Source organism: Schistocerca gregaria, chromosome 2, assembly GCF_023897955.1.
Source record: "Schistocerca gregaria isolate iqSchGreg1 chromosome 2, iqSchGreg1.2, whole genome shotgun sequence".
NCBI lineage: Eukaryota > Metazoa > Arthropoda > Insecta > Orthoptera > Acrididae > Schistocerca > Schistocerca gregaria.
Genome location: NC_064921.1, coordinates 567,236,263 through 567,259,271, shown reverse-complemented (window position 1 = coordinate 567,259,271; position 23,009 = coordinate 567,236,263). Strand labels below are relative to the sequence as shown.

At 43.0% G+C, this 23,009-nt stretch overlaps 1 long non-coding RNA gene across 1 annotated transcript in view; it reads left to right on the top strand.

Moving 5' to 3' along the window:
- Window positions 1-23,009, top strand: part of LOC126332713 (uncharacterized) — a 60,217-nt gene that overhangs the window by 363 nt on the left and 36,845 nt on the right. The window lies entirely within an intron of this gene.

Sequence of the window (23,009 nt, the reverse complement as noted above, 5' to 3'; positions counted from 1 at the left end):
CTGGGTTACCTGAAATCCTAAGTGTATCGTGATCGACCGATATCTCTAGGGATGCTGAAAGACAACATCCGACGCCAATGCCTCACCATAACCTCGGACATGCTTTACAGTTCTCTTCACAACATTATTCCTCGACTATAGCTATTGCTGAGGAATTATGGTGGATATATTGAGCATTTCCTGTAAAGAACATCATCTTTGCTTTGTCTTACTTTGTTATGCTAATTATTGCTATTCTGATCAGATGAAGCGCCACTTGTCGGACATTTTTTGAACTTTTGTAATTTTTTGGTTCTAATAAAACCCCATGTCATTCAAAGCATGTGTGTCAATTTGTACCTCTCTATCTACATTATTCCTTGGTTTATTCAGTTTTCAAATTTCACTGACTTTTTGATCACCCGGTACACGAAAAATTCTCAAGAAGAAGATGTGAGAAAGTGTAAAAGGATATCAAATATTTAATTTAGTATGTATAGGGCCATGAACAGCTGGTAATAAGGGACTTTTGGAATGCAGTTATAGGGGAAGAACAGAAGAAAGATTTTCGTGAGAATATGGGCGTTGTAGTAGGAATGACAGACGATAAATACTAATTCAGTTCTGCTATAGATTTCAGTAAATAATAGGAAGTACACTGTGCAATAGCAGGCCGGAGTGGCCGAGCGCTTCTAGTAGCTAAAGTCTGGAACCGCGCGACAGCTACGGTCGCAGGTTCGAATCCTGCCTAGGGCATGGATATGTGTGATGTCCTTAGGTTAGTTAGCCTTAAGTAGTTCTAAGTTCTAGGGGACTGATGACCTCAGAAGTTAAGTCCCATAATGCTCAGAGCCATTTTTACACTGTGCAATAATCAAAAGAGGAGAAGATATTCTTGGAAAGACCCTGGAGATACCAGAGGATTTCAGTTGGATTATATCATGGTCAGACTCAGATACAGACTAAGATCACAATTTGGTGCTGTTGCAGAATAGACTGAAGTTTAGAAGAATCAGTGTGGAAGAAAGTGGGATACTTAAGTACTGTGAAATGATGAAACTAGTTTGAAGTTCGCCAAAGATCCGGTTACTGCGAAAGGGAATACCATAGTAGCAATTTAGTTGAAGAGAAGTGGACACCTCTAAGAAGAGAAATCACTGAACATCGCAAACAAAGAAAGGTAGAAGGAAGTAAATGCAAAGACACCTTAGGCAAGAGAAGGAATATCAGGGGAGAATACAAATTTTCCTTCGAAGGAAGTGTAGTCCCAAATTCATTTGCGAATCACGTGAAATCGCCGTATGCATTGAGGCAATCATCCCACCTACCCACCAGTTTGAAGATACTTGTTTCGTAGAATCCCGAGTCTTGCTGCGAGGAGACATGCGTAATCGGCTGCTGCAATCCTCATCCGACAGGAACTCGACCTTTCAGGCGCTTTTTTGAAGGACTGGATACGTGATAATGGCATGGAGTGAGATAACTGTAGGATGGGTGCTAGAGCGTCACCTACATGAGTTGGCGTACCTTCTGCGTTACGACATTCGCGATGGGGGACGTGTGCTATCATGAAGCAGCTGCAACTCTTATCGCAGTTTTTCCTGACTTTTCGCGTTAATTGCAAGCCGCAGTTTCTCCAGTGTTGCTAAGTACTTTTCCCCAATGATTGAGCCATCATTAAAAAGTATTGGAGACAGGGCATCTCCCTGCTTAAGTCCGTTCTTCATTACAAATTTTTCTAACTCCAATTTCCACACGCGTACAATACAAAAACAATGACGACGAGGAAGTGAGAGATAATGACAGTGAGTTGAGACAGTAGCATTAATAAGAAAGAGAGACAGTGTCACAGAGAGGAAACGGACTGTGGTTGTGACAAAGGAGACAAAGAGAGAAAGACCCAGAGAGATAATGAAAATGAGTCGGATTGAATCAGTGAGTGGGAAGGAGCAACTTGGAGTGGTTCGGCATGAGGGACTTGCAGCGATAGAATAGAGGGAATAAGTGAGTTCAGTTGAGGGAGCTTCGGGGAGCTTGAAATGAGTTGCATGTTAAAAAAGGCACTAATATGTTCGCAATCCAAAATGTTTGGCAATGAGTTGCATGTTAAAAAAGGCACTAATATGTTCGCAATCCAAAATGTTTGGCAAAAAATTTCTGAAGGTGATGAGAATGGGGAAACAGGTTTCCATTTTTCAGTTAGGATCTTTTAAATAAACAGGTATATATTTGCATTTTTTGTGCTATAGGAGATTGTCCCGTTGGTATTTAACATATTTGGGACATCATACCCGCTTTTTGTTGCAAGAAACATTATTCGTGAGAATAAGATTTTTCGGTATAGTCCCAACGACAGTCAAAAACATTTATGCCGTAACTCTATAACGAATACAATTTTAATCATGATGAACACATCACCTATGTTTCTGTTGCTTATGTACGACTTGTCTGTGCTGTTGTCGTCTAACTTGGTGCCTCATAATAACTCTCTGTAAAGTCAGTAGTGGTGAGAACAGACACTGCGGGACAGTGAAAGTAAGGCAGGTGTCATAATAGTTCCCAACAAAATATTTGGATCGTCTCTGTCGCTTTCAGAGTGTGTGAATATGGCTGTAATTTGGCACCTATATTACTCGTTTTCAGAAACCACCTACGGATTTACATATCGCCGTAAATTTCCAATTATGTGGAAACTTGTTAAAGCAGTATTCAAGTTTCACTCCACGTTGTCGTCTTAAACAGTCACAAAGAACTGAGGTTTGAGTTTCCCCCTACGCCGTTAATATTATTTAATCGTTTGAAAGCTGCATACAGATTCACAATGGTGAAGCCGCTGTGCATCGCAGTGTTGTGAGGCTATTTTTTCCGTAGAATAACATTATTATTTGACAAAAGAGATCTGATCACATGTTTTGGAACCCACTAACAATCAGTTTTAGGAAGTCGGTTGCGATTACAACCAGTCGTTTGTAACAATGAATATCAGTGGAAATTTCTGTGGCTGAGCTAAAATTTTCGAACCACATGCAGAAGTTTTCACAGGCACAAGATTTTTCACATACCTTCTAAACGTTATCGAGTATTACGGTGATATTACATCTTCAGATATGAAAAATAGTATTAGTGACCGTCGCTGTTCTGGTGTACACATTTCGAGATAAGGGGTTGTCTTTTTTCAAACACTTCACGTAACTCGTCCCCAATGATGTGCAGTAAGTTTATTTAGTAATATTCCGTAGATTCCTGACAATACAGTTTCGCTCTTGAATTTCCTTTGTATTTCTTCTTTCTTTACTATTGCGGTTTTTTAACCATGAACGTTCATCCCCCTACTTATATAATTACTAAGGAATCTGCCCCCATTAAGCTTCCTGTGAACCTTCTCTTCACATAAACTCTCTCAATATTTCCTAGCTCTATTATTTTGCCTTTTTCTATTTCACCCATTGTCACACACTGCTTGTTCTCATCGCCTCTTCTATTGGCTTAATGTGATACTGCATTAGGTTAGGCACAGAAAAAGTATTCAGTCAGAGTGTGCTGCACAGCCTGATCTCTTTATCAAGAAAAGAAGAGCAAGTGACTACGTAGTGTTCAAAAAGACAGTGACAGTTACTTAGATAGGTGGTAGTATTTATCGAAATAAGAAAAATAAGTCTCATAAACATGGGCCCGGAAATGCATGTTGTCAGCGACAATCGCGTGTTTTCAGGAGGTGCTCAACGTGGTGTCCATTCATGACAGTGCACCCCTCTGCCCTACGAAGTAAAAAATGGCGCACTCTTTGAAGATTACCAGGTTGATATTGTACCTGCTGGCATGCATTAAAAAGGTGACTCTGTAGTGTCCGCACATCGTCGGTTGGAATGTCCATCGTTCCTGAAATATCTGCGTCAGGTTTTCTCGAACATTGTGGTGAAAGTGTGCTGGTTCGCCATCATGCACGGACCGCATTTGCATTTCTTGCTGCAATGATACAACCTCCAGCAAGGTAGGCAGTACATTAACGGGAAAGTCCAGATAACGCGCCCCAGTTAACCTTTGTGGTAGCACATACGGCGCTATTACTATATAGCCTAGTACGCCTGCCTATACGTTAGCTGAAAATCGGTGTTGATGCCCTCTTTCCTCAATTGCTTTCGGATTTACATCTGCCCACGGGTGCTGGTTATGGAATATCACAACACCAACTCTTGGTAACCCTGCCTCATCGGTCAATAAGATTTTGGTTGTGAGCAGTGGATGTGCCTCACACTTCCGCAACAGCCATTGACTGTATCTCCGGCTGCCATGATGATCCTGTGGCCTTAGGAGCTGAACGTGCTGTAGATGATATGGGTACAGCAATTGTTCTTGAAGTACCCCCCCCCCCCCCTCCCCTCCAGATAAGAGAGTGAGACAAGGCTTCTGGTGCTGCTAATCATCGCAGTGGTTTCTTCCACCGTACGAAGCACACGGTCCATTACGTCAGGCAGGTGTCCTGTGCCTGACGTTCCACTGTCAGTCTTCCGAGGTGCAAGGGTACCTGTGTCTCTGTGTCGCTTGAAAAGTCCGCTGAGCAGCCTGCCAGAGGGCGCTCTGCGCTGTAGATATTTTTCAGAGTAGAGGGAAATGGCTCGGAGGCTACGTTCATTTGCTAAACCATAGCAGAAAGTCATATTTGTCATTTCACTCGTCCAGTAATAGGCTCCCGTCGCTAACAGAAAAAAATTAATATGCTACACTATTTATACGTACTAACAGCGCAATAACAGTAAACACATAAGCGAATCTGCGTTTGGAAGCAGGTGAAACACCATGATACGTACCCAGCGTTGACAGTACTATACAATAATGCACACAAATACGACAGAAACTAACGTAGCCTACAAAATGATTCAAATAGCTCTGAGCACTATGTTACTTAACTTCTGAGGTCATCTGTCGTCTAGAACTTAGAACTACTTAAACCTAATTAACCTAAGGATATGACACACACCCATGCCCGAGGCAGGATTCGAACCTGCGACCGTAGCGGTCGCGCGGCTCCAGTCTGTAGCGCCTAGAACCGCTCGGCCACCCCGGCACGCTAACATAGCCTACGTCGTGACGTACGTACAAAATGACAGCAGACCACCTATTTGCAGGTAGAGTAATGTCAGTAAGATATCGTAATACCCTGTCGACACATTTTACGGAGTGCCAATAAAACGACTGTGCAAATAGTCGCAACCAAGCGTCGAGCAGCCCTTCCTATACACACGGGTATCTCTACAAGTGTTCGTTTCCGGACTCATGTTTAAACGACTTTTTTGTGAGTGTGTAATACAATCTCTCAAAGTTTTCGAAATTTTTCTTGAACACTCTGTACAAGATGGGTTAAAAGTACAGACTTGCAAAATTGGAGACCCATATTCATAAGATGTTTTGCTACAGACTCCTTAAGCATTTTTAAAATTTCCTTGGGAGAGAGAAGCATCTAACAATTAATCAATGCCGATATAGAAGGCATTGCTAGTGAGGAACTCAGCTTGGCATTTTCTCGCACGACATTTTGCACTTCCGAAAAAAACAGTGTTTCACAATGTTTTGATGAGCTAAAATTTGAATAACGCATCTATAACCAAGGTAGAGCGAAGGTGGCACCGTCTATTAGTACCGCGAAGAATCAAGTTTCACTCCCCGTCGTACTGGTAGAAAAAACATCTTGCGTTCGCAGTGGAGTGCTGTTTTCACTACGGCGAATCTGTCGTGCGCGTGCAGAGTGCTTTCGCAAGTATTCCAAGATTTAGCCGCTCTATCCATTCCCTGCTAGTGAAACAATATTAAAATCGGTAGGCATCTTCAGTGCGTACTGAAACATCGAATCGAAAGTCAACCGGCACTTGGAAAACCATCCGGACTCCAGAGAACATCGAACGTGTGTGTAGCAGTTTACACGCAAGCCCTCGTCGTTCGTTACAAAAACGTGCCGAAACGACCGACCGTTAAACTTGCAACAGTTAAAAGATCGAATTTACGCTTAGACTGCCATAATTCCTCGAGCAGTTATGAAAGATGTGTTCAAAAACCGTGTGAAGTGCCTCTTATATTGTGTGGTCGTAAATGGTCCTCATTTATCTGATATAGAATTTCATAAGCAGGTTTCGGTAAATGATGTACCTTGTGAAAAATGTTCAGATTTGTTTCGGGAATAGTATGGGTGTTATTCTAAATTGAAATCGTCAAAATATCGTGAAACATCATGTATTAGGCATCTCTATTTGTAGTTTAAAATATGATGAGGAGGTTTCCAAAAAAAATTCTTGCCAGTCATTACGAAAAAAGTAAAACTAACGTTGAAGGAAATTTTCAAGGTTTTTTCTCAAACTTCAGGCCAGGATTAGAGACCGACGGGCCATGAAATCGGATGTGTCATTTTCTCTGGAAATATGTTGGTGCTTTCCTGAAGGGTATGTAGGTAAACCAAGGAAACCAACATCAGATTACTCGATGAAGACGCTCGTAAGTGAGTGGGCTTTATACTCCATCTGCAGCACACTACTTTATGGGTCGTGCTGTTTGCGGCGTGGGGGACATGGGACAGGGAGCCCCACGGAGGCGAGTCCTCACTGCACCTCAGCCAGTGTCAGCAGTAAGCTACACTAGTAGCGTGACACGTATTCAGATATCAAATTATATCTATACACATGAAACAGAGACAAATATGACACAAGCAAATATATTTTACGCAGATTTATGTTTTGCCATTTATTCCAGGGCGTGAAGTAACTCTTTTAACATTTTAGACTGTCTTGATAAACAAATTGGCACACTATGAAACACTAGCATCAGTTTATGAAAGGCTGTATTTCAAAACATTTTATTACTCTTTTAACCTTTGTAGAAAATGTACTTGTAAGACAGCTCAGGTCAGTACTGCTGATTTGGTGCTGCCGTGCTAACGTGATAGTAACACCAGATTTTTGACACGCTGTCACATAAACGGTGGTCCATTGATCGAGAGCGGGCCAAATATCTCACGAAATAAGTATCAAACTAAAAAACTAAAAGGAACGAAAGTTGTCTAGCTTGAAAGAGGAAACCAGATAGCGCTATGGTTGACCCGCTAGATGGCGCTGCCATAGCTCAAACGGATATCGACTACGTTTTTTAAAGATAGGAACCCCATTTTTATTACATATTCGTTTAGTACGTAAAGAAATATGAATGTTTTAGTTGGACCACTTTTTTCGCTTTGTGATAGACGGCGCTGTAATAGTCACAAACATGAGGTTCACAATTTTAGACGAACAGGAGGTAGCCGGCAGGTTTTTTTAAATTAAAATACAGAACGTAGGTATGTTTGAACATTTTATTTCGGTTGTCGAATGTGTTACATGTACCTTTGTGAACTTATCATTTCTGAGAACGCATACTTTTACAGCGTGATCTCTTGTAAATACCACATTAATGCAATAAATGCTCAAAATAATTTCCGTCAACCTCAGTACGTGTAACGACATTCCTCTCAACAGCGAGTAGTTCGCCTTACGTAATGTTCGCACATGCATTGACAATGCGCTGACGTATGTTGTCAAGCGTGGTCAGTGGATCACGATAGCAAATTTCCTTCAACTTTCCCTACAGAAAGAAATCCATGGACGTCAGATCCGGCGAACGTGCGGCCATGGTATGGTGCTTCAACGATTAATCCTCCTGTCATGAAATACGCTATTCAATACCGCTTCAACCGCAAGCGAGCTATGTGCTGGACATCCATCATGTTGGAAGTACGTCGCCATTCAGTCATGCAGTGAAACATCTTGTAGTAACATAGGTAGAATATTACGCAGGAAATCAGCATACATTGCACCATTTAGATTGCCATCGACAAAATGGAGGCCAATTATCCTTCCTCCCACAATGCCACATCATACATTAACCCGCAAAGGTCGCTGATGTTCAAGTTGTGGCAGCCATTGTGTATTTTCTGTTGCCCAATAGTGCATATTATGTCGGTTTATGTTACCGCTGTTGGTGGTTGACGCTTCGTCGCTAAATAGAAAATCTGTCATCGTCCCGTAATTTCTCTTGTGCCCAGTGGCAGAACTGTACACGACGTTCAGTCGTCGCCATGCAATTCCTGGTGCATAGAAATACGGTACGGGGGCAATCGATGTTGACGTAGCATTCTCAAAACCGACGTTTTTGAGATTCCCGATTCTCGAGCAATTTGTCTGCTACTGATGTGCGGGTCTGCCGCGACAGCAGCTAAAACACCTACTTGGGCATTATCATTTGTTGCAGGTCGTGGTTGACGTTTCACATGTGGCTGAAACTTCCTGTTTCCTTAAATAACGTAACTATACGGCAAACGGTCCGGACACTTGAATGGTGTCGTCCAGGATACCGAGCAGCGTACATAGCACACGCAAGTTGGGCATTTTGATCAAAACAGCCATACATCAACACGATACTGACCTTTTCCGCAATTGGTAAACGGTCCATTTTAACACGGGTAATGTATCACGAAGCAAATACTGTCACGAAGCGAAAAAAGTTGTCGAACTAAAACATTCATATTTCTTTACGTACTGCACGAATATGAAACAAAAAATGAGAGTTCCTATCTAAAAAACGCAGCTGATATCCATTTGACCTATGGTAGCGCCATCTAGCGGGCCAGCCATAGCGCCATCTGGTTTCACCCTTCTTTGTAGTTTTTTCGTTTGATGCTCATTTCGTGAGATATTTTTCCCGGTCGCTATCAATGCACGATCCTGTATAAGCACGTATCTTATCGTGCCTACTGATTTAGCTCTGTTTATAGGAAACCTTGCACATTTATATTTTTGTCTTTTTCATATACACTGATGTGCAAAACTTAAGGATGAAAGTAATATTATGTGACGCTGTCGAATAACAAAGCTTTAATTAACTTGGACCATACATAGACAGAACTACTACAATATAGTAAAGAAGGTATCTGAAAGAAATACCTAATAAGATGGACGGAAATGACACATGTATTGACGGACAACAAGTATAGTGAAGTTTCCGCTATTTGTGATGGACTCTTGGACATTAGAAAAGGCGGAACATGATTCTTAATTAGAAAGGTGATCACGAAGTGATTGGTCTACAATACACTCCCACGCTGGCAACGAGTGTGGTAAGGAGTTCTTGTGGTAGGTCAGGGTAAAGGGCAAGTAAATCCGCTCGCTTAATATCCTCTCGTTCCAAGAACTGGTCCTCCTGTACTCTTCGATGCTGTCGCGCGTTGTCATCCATAAAAAAGACATCAAGGCCAAATGCGGCCCTGAAAACACGCACGCTCCATGGGTACGCGGTGTTGAGAGATTTAGAGGTCAGTACGTTCATGAAACACTATGCCTCCCCACATCATAACACCCGTACCTCCAAAACGAGCATATTCAACCATGTTCCTCGGTGCATTACAGATTCCTACCTTTTGCCACATCACGTTTCATCCAGTATAACATCATAATTTTGACCGTTAAGATGTTATGAGGTGGGATGGTACAGTGTATCATAGGCGTACTAACCTCCGAATCTTGGAACACCGCACACTACCAGTCAACGTTACTGAGACGCCGTGTTCCTTCCCTATGTGCGTATTTCCGGTTGAGCATTTGGCCCGGACTTCACTGCACTACGGCCTCGAACAGCACAGATCGAGAAGGTATTGGAACGAGAGAATACTCGGCGAATGGGCTGGCCTACCCATTCCCCCGGCTTAAATCCCATCGAGGATTTGTGGGATATGTTGCAAAGATCTATGGCAGCACGTCCACGTGCACCAACGACCATCCAGCTAGAATGAGATTTTCACTCGACAGCGGAGTGTGCGCTGACATGCAACTTCCTGGGAGATTAAAACTGTGTGTCCGACGGAGACTCGAACTCAGGACAATTGCCTTTCGCGGACAAGTGCGGAACTAAAGCTGTGAGGACGGGGATTGTGTCGTGCTTGGGTAGCTCGTCTGGTAGAGCACTTGCCCGCGAAAGGCAATGGTCCCGAGTTCGAGTCTCGGTCCGGGACACAATTTTAATCTGCCAGGAAGTTTCTAACCATCCAGCTGTTGTCAGCAGCGCTGGCGGAGGAATATGGAGAGCCGTTCCACAAGAACTCCTTACCAACCTTGTGGCCAGAATAGGAGCGCGTTGCAGGACATGCACTGGCATCGTCGTTGATCACACATCCTATTAAGAACCATGCCCCGCATATTTCAGCGTCAAAGGGACTGTCATAAATCGTGGGGTCTTCACTGTGTTGAATAAAAGCACCAATTCTCTTGCGTATTTCCTTCAGTGGCCTTCTGTGCTGTACTATACTACGGCAGATCCGTCTACGTATAGTCCAAGTTTCATCGAGCTGTTACTTCGGAATTTTGCACACCAGTGATTTTGATAAACAAATTACGTGGTTAGGAATAAGCATAGACTTTTGGTTCAAGTGTGTAGGCCTAATTTGCCTGAAACCTGTCATAACAGTTATAAAAATAGGATGTACAATGTTTTGTTCATAAAATAATATAAAAAGACCACCGATTTCTCCTGCAACAAAATTCGCCTTCCTGAAGGTCAGACGGTGGTGTGAAATCAGATCCTCCCGAATACGAGACTACCGTCTTTCGTACATCGTATGTTTACTCAGACCGATATACGCTGAAGCGCCAGAGTTAATTGTATAGGCATGTGTGTTCAAATACAGAGATATGTAAACAGGCAGAATACGGCGCTGCGGTCAGCAACGCCTATGTAGAACATGAGTCTGGCGCAGTTGTTAGATCGGTTAGTGATGCTACAAAGGTAGGATATCGAGATCTGAGTGAGTTTCAGAGTGTTGTTATAGTCGGCGCACGAGCGATGGGACAGACCATCTTCGAGGTAGCGAAGAAGTGGGGATTTTCCCGTACGACCATTTCACGAGTGTACAGTGAATGTCAGCAATCCTTGCTGTCCTTTACAATAAATCTTTCTTCATCTACCAGATGTAATCACAAGCCAACACAGCACTACTGAATAAGTCCATCATTTACCACACTTCAAATAAGACTGTATCAATCTGCGCAGAGACAAAGACTGTACCACCCAAGGATTGTGTAACAGTAACATAACATGCCCTCCCGCTGAAGTGCACGTCGATAACTTACAAAAATCAAAATGACATGCCCACCTTAAATATTCTCGATGTCAGTGGAAGATTATAATATGAAATAGTACATGTGAAGAAACCTTTAGTTCTAGAGCTTGCGAACCTTAGAATCAGGGCAAATCTGCATAAAATTTTCAGTGGCAAATGTCGACCGTAGTTCGCTTCACGAGCCAATTTAAGGCTGGATTTTAGGCGACTTTCCGTAGGTGTCTCGGCTAATGTGAGTTTGGTTCCCTACCTTCCCTTCGGAAACATGAAAAGCTAGTTAATCCTTTCGCGTCAATCACAAACCGCCAGTCAAAACCTCATATAGCGTTGCAGAGAATTCCAGTTCTTACACTAGCAAAAGCTGCAAATAGGCGAAATGCATGCATGTCCAAGGGATCTTTGCATCATATTCGGAATAACACCGGCACTACAGTATTCTAGAGAACAAAATGGTGGAAAAAACTCATTTTCGAGGAAACATAATTTCTGGACGTCTCATTTTAGCTTTGGGGCGATAGGGAGCTGATTAGGGTGAGGTGACAGTTAGCAAAATTCGGTATACTTAACATTAGTTTATTACGAAAAATCAGTTGAAAGCTTTACAATTGGTAAAATACAAACTTCAAAAATGGGAGCACTGATGACTAACAGATGAGGTTGCAAGACTCACTTCATCAATAAGTACAATCCTTAAAATGGGTGGCTGAAAGGTCGTATACCCCTAGCTTAATTATTTGTTACATAGTAAAATTCTTTATTTCTTTGCGTGTTTTTGGGTACTTACATTGTTTTAATTCACAAATTTCCCGCGTATTATAGTATTTGAGAGTTGTAGCATCGCCCTTTAGTGTTTACTTCGTATATTCTTAATTAAATTTCGTATAGGACGTGTAATTTCGAGTTTTAGTTACTGTAATCGTAAATTCAGGCAGACTGTAGCGCAGTCGTTAGGCATTTGTACAGTTTAGTTCATACATTCTTTTCGTGTTTCCCTTGCGTTATCTAGGCACGGATTAGTGTTTCAGTAACTGTTGTTCAACATCGATTAGAATGGACAGGGACTATGATTGCTATGTTCGGATGAGGGCTAAGTTGCATCCCTTCGCTCATAGCTGCAATCAGCGCTGACTTCGGTAGCGCAGCTTGAGGCGGTTGCCAATGGGCACCACTGTGGGGAGCCGGACTTGGGTATCATGGGGATGTCAACCTCGTCCCGTCTGTCCACAGATCGGTTTGCCGCTGTGGTTGCCCCGGTTGTTGCCCGCAGGGGGGCTCAGCCCTCGCCTGAGGTTGATTGGGAGGTCGTTCCAAGGCGCGGCAGGCAGCGAAAGACGTCCCCGGAGGCTGATCAGAAAGCCTCCCCGGTGCGTCTGACAAACAGGTTTCAGGCACTGTCTTTGGCTGAGCCAGATGCAGCTGCCTGCCCTGTTTCAAAGGATGGATCTCAGCCTTCAAGGTCCGGGCAATCGTGGAGGGTGGGCTCATTGGTAGTTGGGAGCTCCAATGTTAGGTGAGTAATGGGGCCCTTAGGGATATGGCGGCTAAGGAGGGGAAGAAATCCAGTGTGCATTCAGTTTGCATTCCGGGTGGAGTCATTCCTGACATGGAAAGGGTCCTTCCGGATGCCATGAAGAGCACAGGGTGCAGCCAGGTGCAGGTGGTGGCACATGTCGGCACTAATGACTTGTATCGCTTTGGATCTGTGGAAATTCTCTCTGGATTCCAGCGGCTATCTGATTTGCTGAAGGCTGCCGGTCTTGCTTACGAGATGAAGGCAGAGCTCACCTTCTGCAGCATCGTTGACAGAACCGACTGCGGACCTTTGGTGCAAAGCCGGGTGGAGGGTGTGAATCAGAGGCTCAGACGGTTTTGCGACCGTGTTGGCTGCAGATTCCTTGACTTGCGCCATAGGGTGGTGGGGTTTCGGGTTCCGCAGAATAGGTCAGGAGTTCACTACACTCAGCTGGCGGCTACACGGGTAGCGGATGCTGTGTGACGTGGACTGGGCGGTTTTTTTAGTTTAGAAAGCCTCGGGAAAGTACGGGGTGGGCTGCAATCTCAAAGGGTGGATGGCAAATACAGGATGTGCTTGGATCAAGGAACAGTCGGAATTAGAGTTGTAAATTGTTGTAGTTGCGCTGGAAAAGTCCCTGAGCTTCTAGCGCTAATAGAAAGCACAGAAGCTGATATCGTTATAGGTACCGAAAGCTGGCTAAAGCCTGAAATAAGTTCTACAGAAATTTTTACGAAGTCTCAGGCGGTGTTCAGGAAAGATAGATTAAGCAGAATTGGTGACGGAGTGTTTGTATCTGTCAGTAGTGGTTTATCTTGTAGTGAATTCGAAGTAGATACTCCGTGCGAATTGGAATGGGTGGAGGTTATACTTAACAGCTGAACTAAGTTAATAATTGGCTCCTTCTACCGACTCCCAGACTCCGATGATAGAGTTGCTGAATAGTTCAGAGAAAATTTGAGTCTAGTAACAAATAAATGCCCCACTCATACGGTTATAATTGGTGGGGACTTCAACCTTCCCTCGATATGTTGGCAAATTACTTGTTCAAACCGGTGGTAGGCAGAAAACATCTTCCGCGATTGTCCTAAATGCTTTCTCCGAAAACTATTTCGAGCAGTTAGTCCATGAACCCAAGCGAATTGTAAATGGTTGCGAAAACAGACTTGACAGCTTAGCCACAAACAATCCAGAGCTAATAGAGAACATCATGACTGATACAGGGATTAGTGATCACAAGGTCGTTGTAGCTAGGCTCAATACCGTTTCTTCCAAATCCACCAGAAACAAACGCAAAATAATTTTATTTAAAAAAGCGGATAAAGTGTCACTAGAAGCCTTCCAAGGAGACAATCTCCATTCCTTCCGAACTGATTATGCAAATGTAGACGAGATGTGGCTCAAATTCAAAGATATAGTATCAATGGCAATTCAGAGATTCATACCTCATAAAACGGTAAGAGATTGAACTGATCCCCCACGGTACACAAAACAGGACCGAAAGCTGTTGCAGAGGCAACGGAAAAAGCATGCGAAGTTCACAAGAACGCGAAATCCCGAAGATTGGCTAAAACTTACAGACGGCAGGGACTTCAATGCGAGAAGCCTTTAATAGGTTCCACAAAGAAACATTGTCTCGAAATTTGGTGGAAAATCCGAAGAAATTCTGGTCGTATGTAAAAGTACACAAGCGGCAATACGCAGTCATTACCTTTGCTGCGCAGTGCCGATGGTACTGTTACCGACGACTGTGCCGCTAAAGCGGAGTTATTGAACGTCGTTTCCGTTATTCCTTCACCAGGGAAGACGAATGGAATATTCTAGAATTTGAAACACGAACAGCTGCTAGCATGAGTTTCTTAGAAGTAGATACCAGATCACTTGATACTGGCAATTCTTTAGGTCCAGACTGTATACCGATTAGGTTCCTTTCAGATTACGCTGATACAATAGCTCCCTACTTAGCAATCATACACAACCACTCGCTCACCGATAGATTTGTACCTACAGATTGGAAAATTGCGCAGGTCGCACCAGTGTTTAAGAAGAGTAGTAGGAGCAATCCATCGAACTGCAGACCTATATCATTGACGTCCGTTTGCAGTAGGGTTTTGGAGAATATACTGTATTCAAACATTATGAATCACCTCGAAGGGAACGATCTATTGATAAGTAATCAGCATGGTTTCAAAAAACATCGCTCTTGTGCAACGCAGCTAGCTCTTTATGCGCACGAAGTAATGGCCGCTAACGACAGGGGATCTCAGGTTGATTCCGTATTTCTAGATTCCCGGAAAGCTTTTGACACCGTTCCTCACGAGCGACTTCTAATCAAGCTGCGAGCCTATGCGGTATCGTCTCAGTTGTGCGATTGGATTCGTGATTTCCTGTTAGGAAGGTCGCAGTTCGTAGTAATAGACGGCAAATCATCGAGTAAAACTGAAGTGATATCAGGTGTTCCCCAGGGAAGCGTCCTGACACCTTTGCTGTTCCCGATCTTTTTAAATGACCTGGGTGACAATCTGAGCAGTTCTCTTAGGCTGTTCTCAGATGAGGCTGTAATTTACCGTCTAGTAAGGTCAGCTGAAGATCAGTATCAGTTGCAAAACGATTTAGAAAAGATTGCTGTATGGAGTGGCAGGTGGCAGTTGACGCTAAATAACGAAACGTGTGAGGTGATCCACATGTGTTCCAAAAGAAATCCGTTGGAATTCGATTACTCGATAAATAGTACAATTCTCAAGGCTGTCAATTCAACTAAGTACCTGGGTGTTAAAATTACGAACAACTTCAGTTGCAAAGACCACATAGATAATATTGTGGGGAAGGCGAGCCAAAGGTTGCGTTTCATTGGCAGGACACTTAGAAGATGCAACAAGTCCACTAAAGAGACAGCTTACACTACACTCGTTCGTCCTCTGTTAGAATATTGCTGCGCGGTGTGGGATCCTTACCAGGTGGGACTGACGGAGGACATCGAAAGGGTGTAAAAAAGGGCAGCTCGTTTTGTATTATCACGTAATAGGGGAGAGAGAGTGGCAGATATGATACGCGAGTTGGGATGAAAGTCATTAAAGCAAAGACGTTTTTCGTCGCGGCGAGATCTATTTACGAAATTTCAGTCACCAACTTTCTCTTCCGAATTCGAAAATATTTGTTGAGCCCAACTTACATAGGTAGGAATAATCATCAAAATAAAATTAGATAAATCAAAGCTCGGACAGAAAGGTTTAGGTGTTCGTTTTTCCCGCGCGCTGTTTGGGAGTGGAATGGTAGAGAGTTAGTATGATTGTGGTTCGATGAACCTTCTACCAAGCTCTTAAATGTGAATTGCAGAGTAGTCACGCAGATGTACATGTAGATGTAGATGATTAAAATCGGAAACAAAGATCGCCGTTTGTTGGCAGACTCAAAATAAAATCGTCTTCTTTCCGTATGTAACTATTTTAAACTGCTAAGCAATTGCAACAAGAATTATTAATTGCCATATAGCGTTGGACTTTAACAGACAATTTACATGTCCATAGTTTCAGTAGATGAAACCAGCAACTACAGTTAGCAATTGCACAAGCGGCTCAGGTCTAATGTTGAATGCATAAATGCATGAACAGTGAAGACCTTCCAAGTAACTAAAATTTATATACAATTTTCTTTAAGGGAAAAGATTCCCCGTCCCTAAAGACAAACTTACAGCAGTACTGACCAATCTCAAGTCAGTAATATGTCCAAGACCTGTAGTAAAGCTTAAGACAGATACAGGATAAGAGAATCAACGGCCGGCGGCCATGCAAACAAATTGTACAATGGGAGTAGGGGCCTTAGAATTTACATGAAATTTGGTTAAGTATACAAGATTCTCATTAGTAATTATTTTAAGGAACATCAAGCTTATGTCCAAACATGCCTAAGCGGGCAGTCGGGCTGTAAGCCTTATAAACCCAGTGAGCGTTACTGTGCAATGTCCGATCCAAAACTCCACTGCGTAGAATACGCAAATCATAAGGGAAAATTATTATATATAATACAATTGTATACAGTGAAGCCATGATACCGAGTAACGTGATAACGAGGAATCAAAATCCCAATTATAATCCACATTCGCCACAAATCGTGAATACATATCCAGAAAATCGCCTGAACCCCATCAAATAGAAAAATGCAAACGAGAGCCTTCGCTCACGCCAATATATTGGAGGAATGACCACCATAAAGTCCACAATACAGAGGGGTACAGGAATATATAGATACTCGTTGATAGTTAATATCTTTGGAACAAAATGTAGTATCGTTTAGTTTTACGCTGTACCGTAGTCCTTTCTTTTCTCAACACCAGTTGGCTCACGTTTTCCATCAGATGACAGTACAGCAACGAATGAAGTAAGGTCGTCTTTTGAAAAACGCAAAGCCATATTAATATGGTACTGGAAGTACGAAAACGTAATGGTGGCTGAAAGGCAGTGGCGTAATTCGTACGGAACTCAACCACCAAAACGTACAACAATTTATCATATTTGGGATAAATTTGAAGCCGACTGCACTGTTCAGACTGTGCGTAAGGAATGGACTATCCGATCAAAAACATCAATAAGTCCAACATTCCAGCACTGCTTTGTTGTAACATTTTACAAGGTCATCTCAAAAATTTGTGAAGCAGGGAGTGCGTGAATGCAGGGTAAGCTCTTCAAGCGTACGACGAATTCAGAGGGGTGCAAAGTGGAAAGTGTACAGTCCATGATCGCTGCACGCTATGAACAAGGACGACGCGGATCGAATGATGGAGTACTGTAAGTGGTTTGAAGACATGCTTCGCGTGGATGAACGGTTTGCAGGGATGGTTATCTGGTCTGATGGGGCGTGGCCTGTCTTTGCGCGTTTTGATTGGCCCATTCTTCTTTGAAGTTACTTAACTGAAGTAACTTCATAAGCTTCTACATCGATTTCACCTGTCTTCCGACAGCTGTTTGGAAATGAAAGATTTTACCTACAATATGATCTCGCTCCACCTCACTACCAAAGAAATATCAGAGCCTCAGTGGATGTAGTCTGCCTGGACGATGGATCGGTCGAAGCAGAGTTGATTATCAACAGAACCCAGCTACAAGCTACGAGAAACCATCGAGGCGTCCTGTACGGCTATCACACCAGCAACACTGACAACCGTAGTTAGTCAACAAAAAGTATGGCTCTGAGCACTATGGGACTCAAGTTCTGTGGTCATCAGTCCCCTAGAACTTAGAACTACTTAAACCTAACTAACCTAAGGACGACACACACATCCATGCCCGAGGAAGGATTCGAACCTGCGACCGTAGCAGTCGCACGGTTCCGGACTGCGCGCCTGGAACCGCGAGACCACCGCGGCCGGCGTTAGTCAACAGTTCAGCGGCATGGAGGTTGGTTGGATACTAATGGGGATTACTTTGAACACATAAAATAATATTTAACCCATGCAAGAATTGTAACGGTAGTCCATATTGTTCCATTAACACTGACTATCAAACAGTGTCTTCAATTTTCTGGTCCATTCAGTATATCCGCGCAACAGTTCCCAGGTTAATCTTTCTTCGTGCAACGGTCGAACAACTGACAGTTCTACCCTTACCAAATTTTCTGTAGAGGTGGGTACAAAAATGCCTATAGCAGTAATTTGGCAGAGTACTAACTTAGTCACAAACTTATGAAAAAATGGTATATTAAAACCCTGAGTACACTCGTTGTTTTTAAAATATAGTCCCACATATAATAAAATGTCTTTCGACGGACTCCTTGAGTTGAATCTCTTTTGAATCTTTTTGTACTCTTTCTGATAAAGAACAATACGTAAATTGAAGTTTCTTAGGAGGGCTTTCGGTAGTCCGAGCATATATTTTAACTACAGTGCTGTGGTGATGTAATAGCTACCATACGTGTGTAGTAAGAAAAAAGTCCCGTCCATGGCACAAACTTTAATTCATTTGAAACTTCCTGGCAGATTAAAACTGTGTGTCCTATCGAGACTCGAACTCGGGACCTTTGCCTTTCGCGAGCTAGTGCTCTGCCATCTGAGCTACCGAAGCATGATTCACCGCCGGTACTCACAGTTTTACTTCTGCCAGTATCTCGTCTCCTGCCTTGAGTCGTGCTTCGGTAGCGCAGATGGTCGAGCACTTGCCCGTGAAAAGCAAAGGTCCCGAGTTCGAGTCTGGTCGGGCACACAGTTTTAATCTGACAGGAAGTTTCATATCAGCGCACACTCCGCTGCAGAGTGAAAATCTCATTCTTTAATTCATTTCTTCACTTTCCACCATTATCGTTACAATAATACACCTTTGCACAACATTCATCTTCATATGTTCATGGCTGTGTCAAAGGCTCTAAAGCATGGTACAATACATAGAGCTACATCATAATCTTCAGTGGCCAAGCGGTTCTAGACGCTTCAGTCTGGAACCGCGCGACCGCTACGGACGTAGGTTCGAATCCTGTCCCGGGCATGGATGTGTGTGCTGTCCTTAGGTTAGTTAGGTTTAAGTAGTTCTAAGGTCTAGGGGACTCATGACCTCAGATATTAAGTCCCATAGTGCTCAGAGCCATCTGAACTATTTTGATCCACCCATAGACCGTGATTGCTTCCCACTTTTTTCCCATTCGCATTCTCATCTCAGCTGTATATCTCACATATTCTGGTAGGATTCTGAATTTAGCAGTATGTGGAGTGTACGATGGGAAATGATGGTGAGTTAGGCGAATAGGATTAGTGCTCGTGGATGAACGGAAAGCCACTCTCGAAGAGAATTTCTTCCTGTGATGTTTGGTAGTAACCTTCTCAGTCACTACCACACGAAAATCAAGAGCATTTTGTGTTCCTCCAGGTTTCTTATACAAGCACAATCAATTCCAGAGATCCAGTTGAATCAGATGGAATAAAATTTTTTTTTAATTTTTCCCCCTTTTCCATGTTACTGGATTGTTCGATACATGCTTGTCAGCTTTGTCCACGCCTCTCATTATGTCGTTGTATGATATGACTGCTGCTTTTGTTCCCTGTTTACACCTTATACTTACATTTTGCATTTCTGCATTGTGGATTGTGTTCACAATACACACATCACACTTCTCTTTCCATCTCATCGATGCAGTGTTACCCCTCTGAAATGCAACGCTATTCCCTTCTTCAAATTCTTACTACAGAAGTTTGGTGGCATATTTTTTCTAGAAGGTCGCACATTATGTCAGTTTTCCTAGCGACAAGGAGTTCTGGTGGTTACGTAGAGGTGTAGAAATTTTCAACTGTAAGGCAGTAGCGTCTATTGAGAATGGTGTTCCTTGGCTCATTACCATTCATCATCAGCTATTGTGCCCTTGATTGCATGTATAATTGCGGACCATACAGAGCCAGACGTGGACTCACACAAAATGTATGTCTTTATCCCAAATCTTGCTCTTCTTAGAGGTAGATAGCGAGCCCAAAGGAATCTCCCTTTATATAAGACTCTCATCTATAATGGTATTCCTCTCATCGGTACAAATAATTTTGAGGTTCATATTATGAAGTTTTAAATGGGTCAGTTTTTGTTTAGCTTTGGTTGTGGATGGCTGGCAGAGTCATGACCTGACTGAAATGTGGACGATTTTGCTTAGTGTCAAGTAACTGATGAAATATCTGGAGATTAGTGGATGTTACGACGAATACATCTGGTAGGTTAATTTCTTTATAATATTTTGTAACAGTATCATACGAGTGTGATTCAAAAAGTAACATTAAACTATTTTTTGCGAGGCATATATTTCACTTACAGATACAAACAAAATGTCATCTTCCAACATAATCCTCCTTTTTGATAAATTTCTAATCCATTGCACCAACTATTCTATTCCATTCGAATATAAGGTTTTCGGTTGTACCCGCAATCAGGACAGCACTTTCAAATCCTCGCCCTCTGTGAGCGTACGTCAGGGGTTCAAACACATGGTAATCCGAAGGAACATCTGCCCTGTATGAGGGATACAGTACGACATTAAATCTCTATCTAGGAAAGACGGCAAGAGTTGCAGCAGCAGTGTGGGGGATTGCGTTTTAGTGAGGGAGAAAAACGCCGCTAGACAGAAGTCCCCTGCAACGGCTCCCTATTGCTGGCTTTATCTCTTTGTCCTACATGGCGCTGTGCAGGACACTGTTCACCGTTTCATCCCTTTGCTGACAGTGTTCCAAACTGGATCCATTCATATCGCCGGAGAGGGTGAAAAAACCTTTCCGGCAGAGGGCTGAGACTTGAATGACTTGACCGGAGAAGATGTGTGTCGCCATTTTGAAGGCCATTTTTCGCTTTCTAATGATTCACCCATTTTTCGTCTCCTGTGACGATACGCGTCAGAAAGTCGTGTCCTTCAATATTACTTCGGGTCACAAATGATGTGGCATCCTGAACACGCACCTTCTTGTATTCATCAGTGAGACTTCTAGGCATCCAGAAAACGGTACTTGAGGACTTCAATAATAATAGTATGAGCGTCTCCGGCACTGGGATTCAGTTTTCGAAGTAAAGCTTCTGAAGAAAGACGCCGGTTCTCTTGAATTATGGCGTTAGTGCGTCCCGCATGTCCGTAATGGATGTGTTGCTCATCTGTGACTGACGTACGTCCACTTTTAAAGGCATCTCCCCATTCGTATTCTCTTCTCTCACTAATCCAGTTACCTTCATACCGTTCCAACATCCTTCTATGGGTCTGTCCGAAATTTTACTCCCTCCGACCACAAAAATCGTGTTACTGCTCGCTGTTCTTCTACTGTACATACAGCTAGGGACGCCGCCATTTTGTTTCAAATGTCTTTCCATTTCAGCTTTTCATGCCATCTGTCCGCATATGCCAGAACTTTCTCAAAGAATGCATCTACACTTCCCATGAGTTTCAAGTGCCTGACGTCTTGACTGACGAGGGCCCATCAGCCTTAGTACCTAAGAGAAGTCCGCATCTCGTGGTCGTGCGGTACCGTTCTCGCTTCCCGCGGCCGGGTTCCCGGGTTCGATTCCCGGCGGGGTCAGGGATTTTCTCTGCTTCGTGATGGTTGTGTGTTGTCCTTGTGTAAGTTAGATTTAAGTTCTAGGGGACTGATGACAATAGATGTTAAGTCCCATAGTGCTCAGAACCATTTGAACCGTGCGAAAATTTTGTATTAGTTCATAGCCGCAGCTACATTTCTACAAACTACTGAAGATAATTAATTTTCATTGTACTATGTGTTTCTTGAATAATAATCCTTCTCTCTAACCGTGTGCCGTACCACAAATTATTTCAACCTGCACTTCCTCAACTTCTCATTTGCATTTAGTAACGAGCTGAAAACACCCACTCGTTTTGTGGCTCTAAACAGTGAGACACAATATCGAACATGTTTGGGATCGGCCGAAAAGGGTTGTTTATGGATGACGTGACCCACCAAACACTCTGAGTGATATACCCCAAATCGCCATTGAGGGGTGAGAGAATATGGACCAACAGTGCCTTGATGAACATATTCCGGAACTCTCGGAATCGAGGTGATGCAAAATGTTTTTGTATCTTTACAGAACGTGAATACGTGGCCACTAGAATCTCTCATCCTCTAACGCCGATAGCAGGTGTCCAATAGAGAGCTTCAGGAAGCGATAAAACCGACCAAACGGACATTTGGCGACATTTGTAACTAACTCGACACAGCGATGTTCTCTCTGGATTTAAATTCGCAAACAGAATATTGTCAAGCCAGAAGAGTACTCTTGGGCTTTTAAGTTTTTTAAAAAATTAAAATCTCCGTATTCTCATGCTTTTCAGTTGAAGGGTAAGCTGTTGTGTTGTTGCCAATGACACCCCACAAGCTAGACCGCCGCGTTCCAACTTCATCTGGCCCAATGGAGCGCTCATACGTTGTAGGTAAAACCGAACCTCTAACTCCAGTCTATTACTAGCAAACCCTTTCGCTTCCTCTTGCTGCACAAGCCCCTGTATTGCCGTTCTCCGCTGCTCGCGCCCTCTGTTGTGGATAGGCGTCCTCCAGTTTTCCAGGAAGAGGATAAAGACATACACAAGACGGGTACTACAGATAACTGAGTGCCAAAGATGTCGCACACACATAGCACAAGTTTCTGTGATTCGATATGCTTCGTGATAGCACTATATACACTTTGATAAATCTACTGAAACGTGCGTCCTTTACACATTTTCGTGAATGTGGTGACTGATAATCACTGTTGCGTAGTTCCCCACGTAGACACTTTAGAAAATGTATTCGCCACCAAGCAGTCCAGTAAGCACGTAGGAAGTATATAATGCAACGATGATGATCTGCCTCAGTATCCTGAGAAACTTAATTATGACAGGCTACATAATCTGCTAATTTTAATTCATAAACTGCTGCTAAGGGTCAGATAT